Raw genomic sequence first — 13605 nt, forward strand, 5'->3', positions numbered from 1 at the left:
CGAAGTAAATATTCATGAATTCCAATCAAGAATAACTGCCAATATGAGAAATATAGAAGTAGATATCCTCGGTGTAGCAAAGCAGCTTTAATCACTTAATAAAGTCAAAGCGTCCGATCCAGATTGTATACCAGTCAGGTTCCTTAGAGAGTATGCTGATACAATAGCTCCATATTTAGGGTTTATATACAACCCTCTCAGTCACATAAAGATCCGTACCTAAAGACTGGAAAATTGCTCAAGTCATACCAATACCGAAAAACGGAAGTAGGAGTAACCCGCTGAATTACAAGCCCGTAATACTAACGTCGATTAGCAGCAGGGATTTGGAACATATACTGTGTTCTAACAATATGAAGTAGGCCTATGTCGAAGAAAACACTTTATTGTCACATAGTTAACACGGATTCAAAAAATATCGTTCTTGTGAAAGACAGCTAGCTTTTTATACTCATGAAGTAATGAGTGCTATCGACAGGGGATGTCAAATTGATTCCACATTATCAGATTTCCAGAAGGCTTTCGACACCGTTACTCACCAGCGTCTTCTAACCAAACTGCGTGTCTATGGAATATCGCCTCAGTTGTGCGACTGGATTCATGATTTCCTGTCAGAAAGGTCACAGTTCGTAGTAACAGACAGAAAGTCATTGAGTAAAACACCCAAGTAATATCCGGCGTTCCCGAAGGAAGTGTTACAGGCCCTCTATTGTTCCTGGTCTATATTAACGACATAGGGGACTAACTGAGTAGCCGTCTTGGATTATTTGCAGATGATGCTGTTATTTACCGTCTTTTAAAGTCATCTGATGACCAAACCGAATTGCAAAATGATTTAAATAAGATATCTGTATGGTGTGAAAAGTGGCAATTGACCCTGAATATAGAAAAATGTGAAGTTATTCACATGAGAACTAAAAGAAATCAGCTTAACTTCGATTACGAGACAAGTCACACAATTCTGAAGGCTGTAAATTCAATTAAATACTCAAGGATTACAATTACAAATAACCTAAATTGGAACGATGATATAGATAATGTTGTGGGTAGAGCAAACCAAAGTCTGCGATTTATTGACAGACCACTTAGAAGGTGCAACAGGTCTACTCAAGAGACTCCTTATACCATGCTTGTCCTCCCTATTCTAGAGTATCGCTGTGTGGTGTGAGATCGGCATCAGGTGCGACTGACGGATAACATCGAAAAAGTTCAAAGAAGGGGAGCTCGTTTCGCATTATCGCGAAATAAGGGAGATAATACCACAGACATTATTCCTGAATTAGAGTGGAAATCATTAAAACAAAGGCGTTTTTCGTTGCGACGGCAACTTCTAATGAAATTTCAATCACTAGTTCTCTCCTCAGATAGCGAAAACACTCTGTTGGCACCCACCTACGTAGGGATAAATTATCATCACGGTACAATAAAAGAAATCAGGGCTCGCAAAGAAAAATTTAAGTGCTCGGTTTTCCTGCGCGTCGTTCGAGAGTGTAACGTTAGAGAGACAGCTTGAAGGTGGTTCACTGAACCCTCTGACAAGCCCTTTATTATGAATAGCAGAGTAATCTCGTAGATGTAGATGTACATGACTCACCAAAATGGTTCAAATGGCTCTCAGCACTATGGAACTTAACATCTGAGGTCATCAGTCCCCTAGAACTACTTAAACTTAACTAACCTAAGGACATCACTCAGATCCAAGCCCGAGGCAGGATTCGAACCGTAGCGGTCGCGCGGTTTCAGACTGAAGCGCCTGGAACGGCTCGGCCACACCGGCCGGCCCATGACCCACCAATGAGATTGCGTCTATCTGTATATTGTAACACTAAAAAAGTATCTTGAAAATGAGCAGTTAAAAGAAATCATATATTGTCCACATGATTGAATGAAACAGGATGTATAATGTCCACCATTTACATTTCAGTTTGCTTTTGTTTCATCTACTTTGACACTACTGTTGAGTTACACTTTCGTCAATGCTTGTGACTTGTGCCTCACTGTTCAAAGTTTTAGTCAGCATTGTTGCCTTCTGGTATTGTTTGACACCGTTTTAGCAAAATCATTATTGTTAATACTGCACAGCAGCAGTATTCTTTTGTGTTTCGTGTGTACTGCATCCAGCGGATTTAGAATAGGAAAGTGTGACTCTAGGGGAGGAGTATAAAGATCGTGGAACAAGAAAAAGAATGAAGAAGAAATGACAATAGAAGCGGAAACTGAAATCAGGTAAATCTTCTGTTTATTCCTTTTTACTAGAAAAATGGAATTTGTTTCCACAACATCCATCAGTAAATAATGCCATGATAAATAGTATTTTCTTATTCTTTTTGTCCAAGAAATCGTGATAATGATCCTCATTTAATGAATTTCGATACTCCCTGCCAACATAGAGAGGGTCGTTGCAATTGCTGTTCTATCCCAGTAAACATTCTATGTAGAACCAAAATAAATGTGTTGGCTACGCCAAATAAAAACATGAACCTCCAGAAGTTAGTATCTTCTGGACATAAGCAGTCCAAAGCATTGGCGTATTCATGGAGAGAATGCCAAAGTAAAACCAGCAGCTGTTACAGTGAAATATCACGTAAGCCGGGAGTTTGATACAGATTTACCCTATTTTTCATTTTAATTTTTCTTCTTAATGAAGAGTATCTCTGCAGATAATAAACAGGAAATGATCCAACAGACTTTGGAATACTTGCAGTTAATGTTCCTACATGCTAATCTAAACAAAGGACATTATTATATCAGAAAGTTAAGTAAGTAGCCTAACTATCACACACTAACAAGGACTTTTGTAAACTGCAGGTGAAATCAGGGAGTGAGAAAATTATTGTACGTGCTGCAATTTTTTTTGGAAACGCTTCGGTACTGGACAAACAAGATCAAATAACATTGCAAAAGGAATTGCATCTGGGAGATGACTAACAGATAGAAAGGTGGGGGGGGGGGGGGGGTTCATCATAAGATTACAAAGTATGAAACTAAAAGAAAGCATATGGTAGAATTATTATCAAAACTGGAAGCCACCGAAAGTCATTACAGTAGAAACAAAAGCCAGCGATTGTATCTTTTGTATGGATTAAATATAAACAAGCTTTTAAAATTAAAGTGGAATCGGATTTGATATCCCAAAACGGAATTAACTGTGAAAACGGCATTATGTTCCATTGAATAGTTTAGTATATATCAGTTTTTCGCTTTTCCTGAAAAATTTGAATCAACGGACTTTATACGTTTTGGTTTGTTGCTTCTCATATCTGCTGGGATATTACATGTCATGACCTACAGTAGAAAATTTCTCCAAAATCAGGATTACAAGTAACTGAATACCGATTTACCTAATTGCAAAAATCATATGAAAAAAGGAAACAAAGCTTTCATAAAATGTCTGACTCTTGTTAAACACATAAGCCCTGGATTACTTTGTGAGAGAGTGCATGTTTTGGCTGCATACGCACAATGACTTGCAGATGCTATTCAGGTGTGTGTGTGTGTGTGTGTGTGTGTGTGTGTGTGTGTGTGTGTGTGTGTGCACTGGTGAAACATCCTGCTGCTCTCTACACCTTCACCTGCCACAGTTAGCTTTTGACAATCATATGCATTCGTTTCTGATTGGCTCTTTTGTTTGTAAGCGCATTGTGATACTTTTGGGCATGACATTAAAAGAACAAGATAGTAGTTCTGAGTGATTGTTTCGATCACACATGTCAAAATGATTGGATATTTTTGAGCATGAGCAATATGGAAACTCTGAGCTACTACTGACTGGCTTTACACATTTCAGGTCATTCAGGTAGATTTGAACATGGCACCAATTTAAATTAGTCAGATCATTCAGATACTTTCGTGCAGAGTGCCAGTCAACTCTATTCAGATAATTCAGATACATCTGAATATGTCCTAGATGGCAGCTCTACAACTATACAATGATTGGCTATTTCGTTTTAATGGCTGCTAGCAGAAGTGGGCTAGTTTCACTATCTTGGATCGTTACAGCAGAGGCATTGCAACTTATTATTGGGTCCATCTACCAAAAAGTAAATTCACCACAAGAGATAACTGAAGCCTGAGAGAAAACCTGAGATTACTAGTAAAAATGTCACCCACTCATACTGTTCATCACGCTAAGAGATTTTTATCATCCCACAATCGACTGCACTATTTACATCATTGAGAATTTCCACAAGAAATTGGTATGACTGACCATGAGGCAGCTGTAGGAATAATGATTTCCAAATTATGTTTTTCTTCATCTTCTTTTTCTTCTTGTTTTTGCCTTTTCCTATTTATTCTAAGCGGTCAGCTTTGTGGTATGGGTTGAGGCAATGTTGGTTGTGATTTGTGCACCTATGCCATTCTTGACACCACCACTCCCTCCAGAAGGGAATATGTGCATCTTTCTTGATATTTGTGCACCGTGTGTCTGTAGCAGGATGTTAGTACCTGCCTCGTATTTAAGTAACTGGATGTGCAAAAATGCGTAAAAGCCACATACAGGTTTGGTTGCACTGCAGATGCAAAGCTGCTCATTTTGTTTGCTAGGTATTCAATGTATGCCTGCCAGTTCAAATTCTTATCTGCATTTAGACCTAAGAATTTGACGGAATCAGCTTCCTCTGTACGTTGATTCCTGTGCACAATCTTAATCTGCTCACATTTTGACTATTTGATTTTGATCTGCATCATGTGAGTCTTAGATATGTTTAGATTCAACCTGTTTACCTGAAACCAAGTTTCTAAGGTACTGAGGGTTCTGATCACAGATTTGGGAATTTTTTCCAAATCATGATCTTCAACTAAGACAGAAGTATAATCTGCAAATAGAATTCGTTCAAAAATGGCTCTGAGCGCTATGGGACCTAACATCTGTGGTCATCAGCCCCCTAGAACTTAGAACTACTTAAACCTAACTAACCTAAGGACATCACACACACCCATGCCCGAGGCAGGATTCGAACCTGCGACCGTAGCGGTCACGTGGTTCCAGATTGAAGCGCCTAGAACCGCATGGCAACACTGGCCGTCTAAATAGAATTGATAGGGAGCTTATACTTAATGGTAAGTCATTAACATTTATTTATTTATTTATTTACGTCCTGAATCTTTGTGGTACATGTACCATACCTTAGATGTTGGACAAAATGATATTACATTAATATACTGTTACATTGGTGTATACATTACATTTATAAATTGTTACATTTTTATATTGCTATATTGTTACATAACATTTTTATATTGTTACAACCAACTTACTTTTCAAGATATTGTGTTACTGAGTAAAAACAGTTTTCTAAGAGATATGATGTTACAGATTTTTTAAAGCTATGAATTTAGTTTATGGCCTTTAGGTTACTTGGCAGCTTATTAAGCAAATGTGAACCTGAGTGATAAACACCTTTCTTGCACAGTGTGGTATAACAATGATGTCTGTGTATGCCATTATTTGCCCTTGTGTGGTGTTCATGTAGAAATTAATTTTGAATAAATACATTTCCATTTTTTAGCATGCTTTTTTTTTTAGGAACATGACAACTTCTAGTACATAGATACATGGTAGGGGTAGAATCCCCAGTTCTTTAAAGAATGGTTTGCATGATTTTCGGCTGTTGGCATTTTTCATTACCCTCACAATCTTTTTTTGTTTCCGGAATGTTGTTATGCAGTGAGGAGAATTTCCCCAGAATATGATGCCGTATCTTAATAGGGAGTGTATGCAAGCGTAATACACTGCTCTAACTGTTTCAGGACTTGTGTTGTTCCATATAATCCTCATCGCATAAGTAATTTTGGATAGTTTAGAATTTAATGAAGTGATGTGGGAATTCCATTTAAGATTGTCTTGTAAGTAGATTCCAAGAAATTTTGCTTCAGTGACACTATTAATTCTTTGGTTTTCCATTGACATGTTTGGTTTTAATGGGTTTTTATTTTGTTGTATATGGAAGTGTAAGACGACCGTTTTTTGAGGGTTTATCAGTAATTTATTCCTCATAAACCACTCTGAGACATTTTCACTTGTGACTTTAGCATTTAAACCTAGAGCCATTTCATTTTCACCTTCAATTAATATGCTTGTGTCATCTGCAAATAGCACTGGTTTGGAGTGTTGAACGTGTAGGGGGAAGTCGTTTATGAAAATTAGGAAGAGAAAGGGACCTAAAATTGAGCCATGTGGTACACCGTGGGTGAATGTGGAAGGTTTCGATTGATAAGCTTGGAGTTCGTTTTTTCCCATGTGTTTTACCTCTGTTATCTGAGAGCGATTATCTAGGTAGGATTTCAGCCACTCGTGTGGCAGGCCTCTTACACCATACCACTCTAACTTTCTTAGGAGAATTTCATGGTCTATTACATCAAATGCTTTTGTTAAATCCAGGAAAATTCCCGAAACATTTTTGTGATTATCCATGGAATTTAAAATACGATATATGAGGCTAAAAGTGGCTGTTTCAGTACTGCACTGAGGCTTGAAGCCATGCTGACATCCTGAAATCATATTTTTTTTGTTAAAGAAATCAGTTAGTTGTAGCAGAACTAGTTGTTCAATGATTTTTGAAAAACCTGATAGGAGTGACACAGTCCTGTAGTTGACCATCTGCTGCCGATCGCCCTTTTTGTAAAGGGGTACAACTTTTGCAGTTTTTAACTGTTGTGGGAAAATACCACTTGATAGTGAAGAATTGCATATATCTAGCGGTGGTGCAAGTATCTGTTCAGGTGATACTTTTATAATATAGTCTGGCACATCGTCGACTCCGGCTGAATATTTGTTTTTTAATGACTTTATACTGTTTAACAGTTCTTCCCTACTTATTGGACGGAGGAACATGGATGTATTTGTTACACTATTTCCAGAAATTTCCTGTAATAATTTGTTTGATGTTTTTCCCATTTGTTCCTTCGCTAACTCACGAGCAATAGTGGTGTAGTAAGAATTGAAGTGGTTAGCAATTAATTTTGGATCAGTGATCTTGCTGCCCGCCTGTGACAATACAATATTTTTCTGTGTTTCCACCTTTGCAGTAAGTCTCTGTACCGTATTCCACATTGTCTTAGCTTTGTTTGATGATTCCATAATAAGTTTGTCATTTTCCCTTAATTTTGCTTCCCTTATTACACGACTCAGAGTTAACTTGTATCTTTTGAAGTGGTGAGCAAATTCAGGGCTGCTATCTGTTTTTGATAGTGCAAAAAGTTCCCTTTTTCTTCTACATGATACTTTGATCCCTGATGTAATCCAAGTTTTGGGTTTGCTGGGGCCTTTACAAATTATTTTCTTTTTTGCAAATGCAGTTTCGAAACAATGTCTGTAAATTTCCATGAAATTATCCAGCTTTTCATCTGTGTTGTAACTGTTGTAGATTTTATTCCACGAGTGGGTACTTAGCATATGTTTGAAGTGCTCAATATTTTGCATGCTGAATTTTCTCTTGTAGATAACACTTCCATTCCTAGACAAATCAACACTTCCGCATACGGCAAGTAGCTGTGCATTGTGGTCACTGTAGCCGGTATTAAAGTTTTCTGAGGTGTGCATGTCAGTGTTTACAAAGATCGGATCAATAAGTGTAGCACTAGTTTTTGTTACGTGTGTAGGAGAGTTTATTTTAGTGCACAGGTTATATTCTTGAATAATATTAAGGAATTTTTCTCTTTGGTGGCTGTGTGTTAAGAGGTCAATATTAAAATCGCCACACATAACTATAGGTTTGCAAGTATTTTTAAGTTTCCCTAGTGCAAGGTCAAGTTTTTTAATGAAAATGTTTATATTGCTGTTGGGTGATCTGTAAACACACATTATTACAGTTTTTCCTGATGTTATTTCAATAGCTGAGGCTTCAAAGTGTTTTTCGCTTCCTAAGTGATGTACACAGTCTGTTATCTTACAGTCTATGTTTTCTTTTACATAAATGCAGCTTCTTCCAAGCTTTGATATTGATCTGCAAAAGTAGTTTGCCAGAGTGAAACCGGTTATGTTTGAATACTAATGCGACTGGACCTAATATCGAACATTGTGGAACATCCTGAGCTATATTTCTCCAGTCAGATTAATCAAATGAGCCATTCGAAGAGATGCTATCTCTTTGTTTTCAGTTTGATAAGTCGGGCTAATGCCATATTTTTCGAGTTTGTAACAAGCTATGTATGGTTTACAGAATCAAATGCGTCTTTGAGGTCGCAGAAAATTGCTGCCACCTTATTTCTCTTGTCTAATGATGTACTTATTTTCTCAATGAAACTGTTTACTGCATCTGTGGTGTTTTCCCCCACTGAAAACCAAATTGGTTGTTTAGAGTAAGAGAATATTTTGCTATGAAGTTTTGGATTTGTTCAACAGCAAGTTTTTCAAATATTTTAGATAGAACTGCGAGAATCGACATAGGATGATAATTTCCCACGATCTCTCTTGATCCCTTCTTGAAGAGTGGTTTGACTTCAGCATATTTTATTACCTCCAGGAAACAGCACTCTTCAAAATATTGACTTATTATTTGAGCTGGCGGGTTTCCAATTCCGTTGTGCACCACTTTAATAACTTTGATGGGTATTCCATCCCAACCTGCAGATTTTTTGCTTTTTAATGTTAGAAAAGTATTTTCTACATCCTCCACAGAAACTTTTAAGAATTTTGTAAATTTTTCTTTGTTTTCACCTGAGCCAAAGGGATTTACTTTGTTGTGATAATCTGTTCCATCTACATCAGACTTTGCTACATTTATAAAGAATTCATTAAAGTACTCTGGTATATGAGCTGTACTAGTTAATTTGTTTTAATAATCTGTTCTGTGCTATTCAAATTCTTATTTAGACTATAAAAAAATATTCAAATATTTAACTGTTATTATCATAACAACTGTACAAGAACTTCTGTGTAACAAAAATACAGGCAAAATGAAAGTTATAACTTAGGCACTGAATGAAGTTACAGCAGAAGAGTAATTCAAGGTTATGTTTGAATGCTAAAGGACATTGAAGATCTACAAGGATATTGGGAGCTGCAGCTGGGTTGGCAATGGTGAACCACCAGTGTAACAACCATGAGGTGCCACTGAGCAGCAACAGCCCTTGGAAGGCAGCTGGAAAACACAACAAGAGGCACCATCGACTACACAGCAGCAGCAAAATTGGTGCACTAGTTTCAAGCAGCAGTACACCACAAGATAAGTATAAACAATAAAAATTGAGCTGTCTGGTATAGAGGTATGTTTTTGAAACTTGAACTTGGTTTAGCAAGAGTGTCAAAATCAATAAATCAAATGGATATTGCGTTAATTAAGTCATCAATGACTGTAAATCTTCAGAGAATGAAAACAGCATATGTTCTGTGAATAGCCCTGAAATGAAAGTGGATCACCAGAATTTAATATTGCAAGTTTTAGAGAAAATGAATGGCCGATTGGATGAAATAAACGAAAATATAAAGAATCAAGAAGCAGAAAATATTAGTAGTACCAAGTCAATGAAAAGTATATTAACCAAGGGAGACACTGATGCTAAAAACAAAGTTAGGGATAGAATGTAACTCAAATGAATACATAAGGTACGTTAGCTTTCAGTGAAAGCCTCCATCAGGAAATGAAACATGCACACACATTCATTCACCCAAGTGAGTACACCTCATTCACATATGACAGCCACCTTCAGCAGCTGAAACCGATATACTCTAGATGGCGGTCATACGTGCATGAATTTTGCTTGCTTGTGCGAATGAATGTGTATGTGTGTGTGTGATTTCCCGTTTCTGATGAAGACTTTGGTCAAAAGCAAATGTGTATGTGTCTTTTTGTAGTACCTGTCTGCATCTCAATGTGTCATCTTTACAGTATCAGCCTATCTTTTCCACATGTTATTTCCATGATGAGTGCTTTATGATTGGAATTCATACTCTTCTTAAGGCTTTTTCTTTATCAAGGTGAACCTTTTTGAGCAAAATGTATTTATTTGAGGCGGAATTCCTATCCATTGTATAATTATTATGAATGCTGAAAAGTGGCACATAATGAGTTAATGCTCAAAGTTGCAAATACACAAATGCAAAGGAACAGGGTAAATACTTTTACTATTCTCTACAACTGATCTATATTTTTGTTTAAAATTGATTTTAGGTACATTTTCATTTATTATGATCATTAAATGTTTGTTTGTTGGAATTCATACCCAGGGAAGGCCACACAATGAAGCTACTCATAAGCAGTTAATACTAACCACATGATGTACACCTTTCATAGTAAAAGGGTAAATATTTTAAAACAGGTTTTAGCTTTTAACTAATGTTTTTGTTATGATAGTTTAGTAGCTGAACACCTTCACCATTTCATTATTATTATTAATGTTATTATTATTATTATTATTATTATCATTGTTGTTGTTGTTACTGTACACATCATTTTGTTTCCTGTGAATAGCTCTAAAAAAATTTACTTTGGTTTTTTTCCATCATTATTTGCACACTAGAAAGAGGCTGCCTTTTTAAAAATTTTGTTGTTCATATTATTTGTTTCAAAGTTTTGGGTGTTATTGCGATGACATGACTCACAGTCTCCACTTAGATGTATTAAGTAGTTAAAAATGTGGTCACAGATGTGTGTTACACTGTTATTATATAGTGAATGCAACTTCTATAGCTTGTGTACATGACATCAGGCAGTGTGTACTTGAAGAGAGTCTGAGCACAAGGAGAAAGACTTATGCTGTTTGCAGCCCTGACGATATCAAGTTTGTATAGCATGGTACTAGCCAATATTTTTTTAATAAATAGGTTATGTACAAGCTCAACTTTTATTCAACTTATCATGGGAAATAATCAGATATTTAACTGTTATTATCATGAAACTGTAATAGATCTTCATACCCTGTTTCTGCTTTCTCAGTCTGATTCCTGTACTGATTCATATTTTGACTCTGCTGTCCATTAGTAGTTCTCATGAGCCCTCACTCTGCTCTGTTCCAGTTACTTCAGGACAGCTTCTTCTACTCTGCTCCTGCATAGTTGCAGTACACTGCATCCTATGCTACTTTTGATTTTTTCTTGTCATACTTCTCCTTTGGAGAAGACACTCTGACTATCCTTAGAAGTTCAGAACATTTAAAAATAACCTACTTGAATTATCAGTAAGCCTGACTAAGTAGCCTAAGCCAACTTATAAACAGCTATACACCCATAAGAGAACTAACGTTCAATGGCTGACATCTGTCAATCGTCCACTGAGTGTCAACCATTTACCCAAATGCAACTGTTCATTGCACCAACTGCCACACATTATCACCCACAGACCACCAGTTCTACTCTATTGGCAGCTGATACAACACATGTGTGATATCATACTAGCAACATAGCTCACTAGAGCTCATAAAATCCTACAATCTCAGGCATTCTACTGTATCAGCCCACTAAAATCACCTCAAAATCCAAGTCCCTGTATATATTATACTGACTTCCTCGTTTTAATAAAGCATGTTTGAAGTTTCTATCCTTATTTAGTTCCCAGTGGCACAAATCAAGGCTTCAAAATCTTTTTTTTCTGAAAAAAGGTGAAAAGTAATTTTATTCCCAGTGTAATTTCAACTTACCACGTTCTGGCAAGCAGTTTGGATCATTATACAGCAATAGCATCCATGTCACTACAACAACGTCTTACTGGGTGATAGTTACACCATTTGAGGAGCTGTCATGCAACTGAAACTTAGTGAAGACTTGGATGGAGCATAAGGAATGCACACATTCTCTGCACATATTATTGCTAACCTACATATGAGACTTTGATGATGAGAAACTCAAGAATGATTACGAACAGCTATTTCTGATAATTTCTACATGTTCTTAATATGCCTTGGAAATATTTCTCTCTAATGCTAAAGCTACATCTACTGGCTGTGTCAGGTCATTGAGTACCAACTAATTGCCAAGTCATCCCCTACCAAAGGTGTCACTGAGATACCATATAGAGGGCATGGGATCAACATACTATTCTCCTAGCCTTTGAAACCTTACCAGGCCTTGGAGCTACTACTTCTCACTCAAGCAGAACCCCAGCTGCCATTACAAAGCTGGGTCCACACTGTTCCAGTACTCCCACTGAGGTAGTAGCCACATGTTCAACACATATCAAATGTACTGCAAAATTAGCTATGGAGGCAGACAAATGTTTATTTCTGCTTTAGAGGAGATACTTGAGCTGCGCACAGTACATTTTTCAAAGGCAACTGCTGGTGGTGTCTGTTGATGAATTACATTGACAATCTATTTAAATACAAATTCTTTCCTGTGTGTTATTCGCAAAATTTCTAAATATTACCTGTTCATTGGGTCAACAGATATTTGTGAAAGGCGATTTCTAGGCTACTGATATTACTTAACACAGATAATTTTAGATTTAAGATCATAAAAGAGACTTCAATCATGATGTGTCAACATTTCTCTAATCCAATAGAAGAAGCATATAATGCTCAGTAACTAGCTATAGTTTTGTAGATAAATGAGTGATGAATTACTCTCCTATTTTCCATTTTGTCTTGTATTCAATTGAAGGCTTGCTATATGGTATCATATGGATTCCAGATGCAGGCACTGGACAAGGTGCTTCTCTGCTAGTCAACATAATTCCTACAATAGTTTGGTGTTGTTGAAACCTAGAAGCATGAAGTAGACAGAAAAAATCTGACAATGATTATACCCAATTGAATACTGGTATTCTGTCACTACCATATTATCACAGGGTGGAACAAGTAAGCTAATTTTATGGTTAATGTGATGATCTGGGCTCACATGATTCTTTGGTTGACCTCTTTCCATCCTCAGAATGGATGTGTTACATCCATTGATGCTAATGTCCATGACCAACATTTATCCCCTAATTAAGGTAATTTGTAAAGCCTTACTCAGATCTAATCTTGTCAGCTGGCTACAGCCAAGAGAGCAATGATTAACCATAAAATCATATTCAAATGTGCATAAAATATTTAAACTCGCAAAAAATTCTTACTTATAAGGATTTCCCTCCACACTTACCGTTCACTCGTATCGCAATTTCTGTGAAATTATTTTGAGTCACTAGTATTTCAATGATTATTGTGGTATTTTTTTATCTAAGGTATTCTGGGATCTTACAGATCTTCATCAAGGGTAAATTAGCATTGTTTGCTCAGCTGGTGTATCATTGTCTTTAGTCAAATATTTACAAGGGCTTGTAATGCCACATATGCTTTGCATTCAGATGACACTAAGAAACTGGTCTCTCGTACCATGTTTATTTGCCTGCACTGTCTACCATTCCCCATAGATTTGCATTTGAGAGGACTTGTGTGCCAGTCTACAACTGTTCAGCTAGATTTTGTTTCTCTGTAGAATCCAGCACCATCCCCTACATACAAAATAAATTGGTCATTTTGACCCAAGATTCACAGGTTGCATATTGCGATTGAAGCTGACAGTCTCCAAATGAGCTAGAAGACTAAAAGGCTGTTTACCATGAGCATGAAGTTTCTCCATATCTCATTAAGAAAACTGTGCAAGTCATGCCTCAGTAGTAATCAAGAGTCAAGGAAGAAGAAGCAAATAGGGATGTTGTCAGTTCTACAGTGTTTTTTTCCCTGTGTGAG

Source organism: Schistocerca americana, chromosome X (assembly GCF_021461395.2).
Source record: "Schistocerca americana isolate TAMUIC-IGC-003095 chromosome X, iqSchAmer2.1, whole genome shotgun sequence".
In the NCBI taxonomy this organism is placed as follows: Eukaryota; Metazoa; Arthropoda; class Insecta; order Orthoptera; family Acrididae; genus Schistocerca; species Schistocerca americana.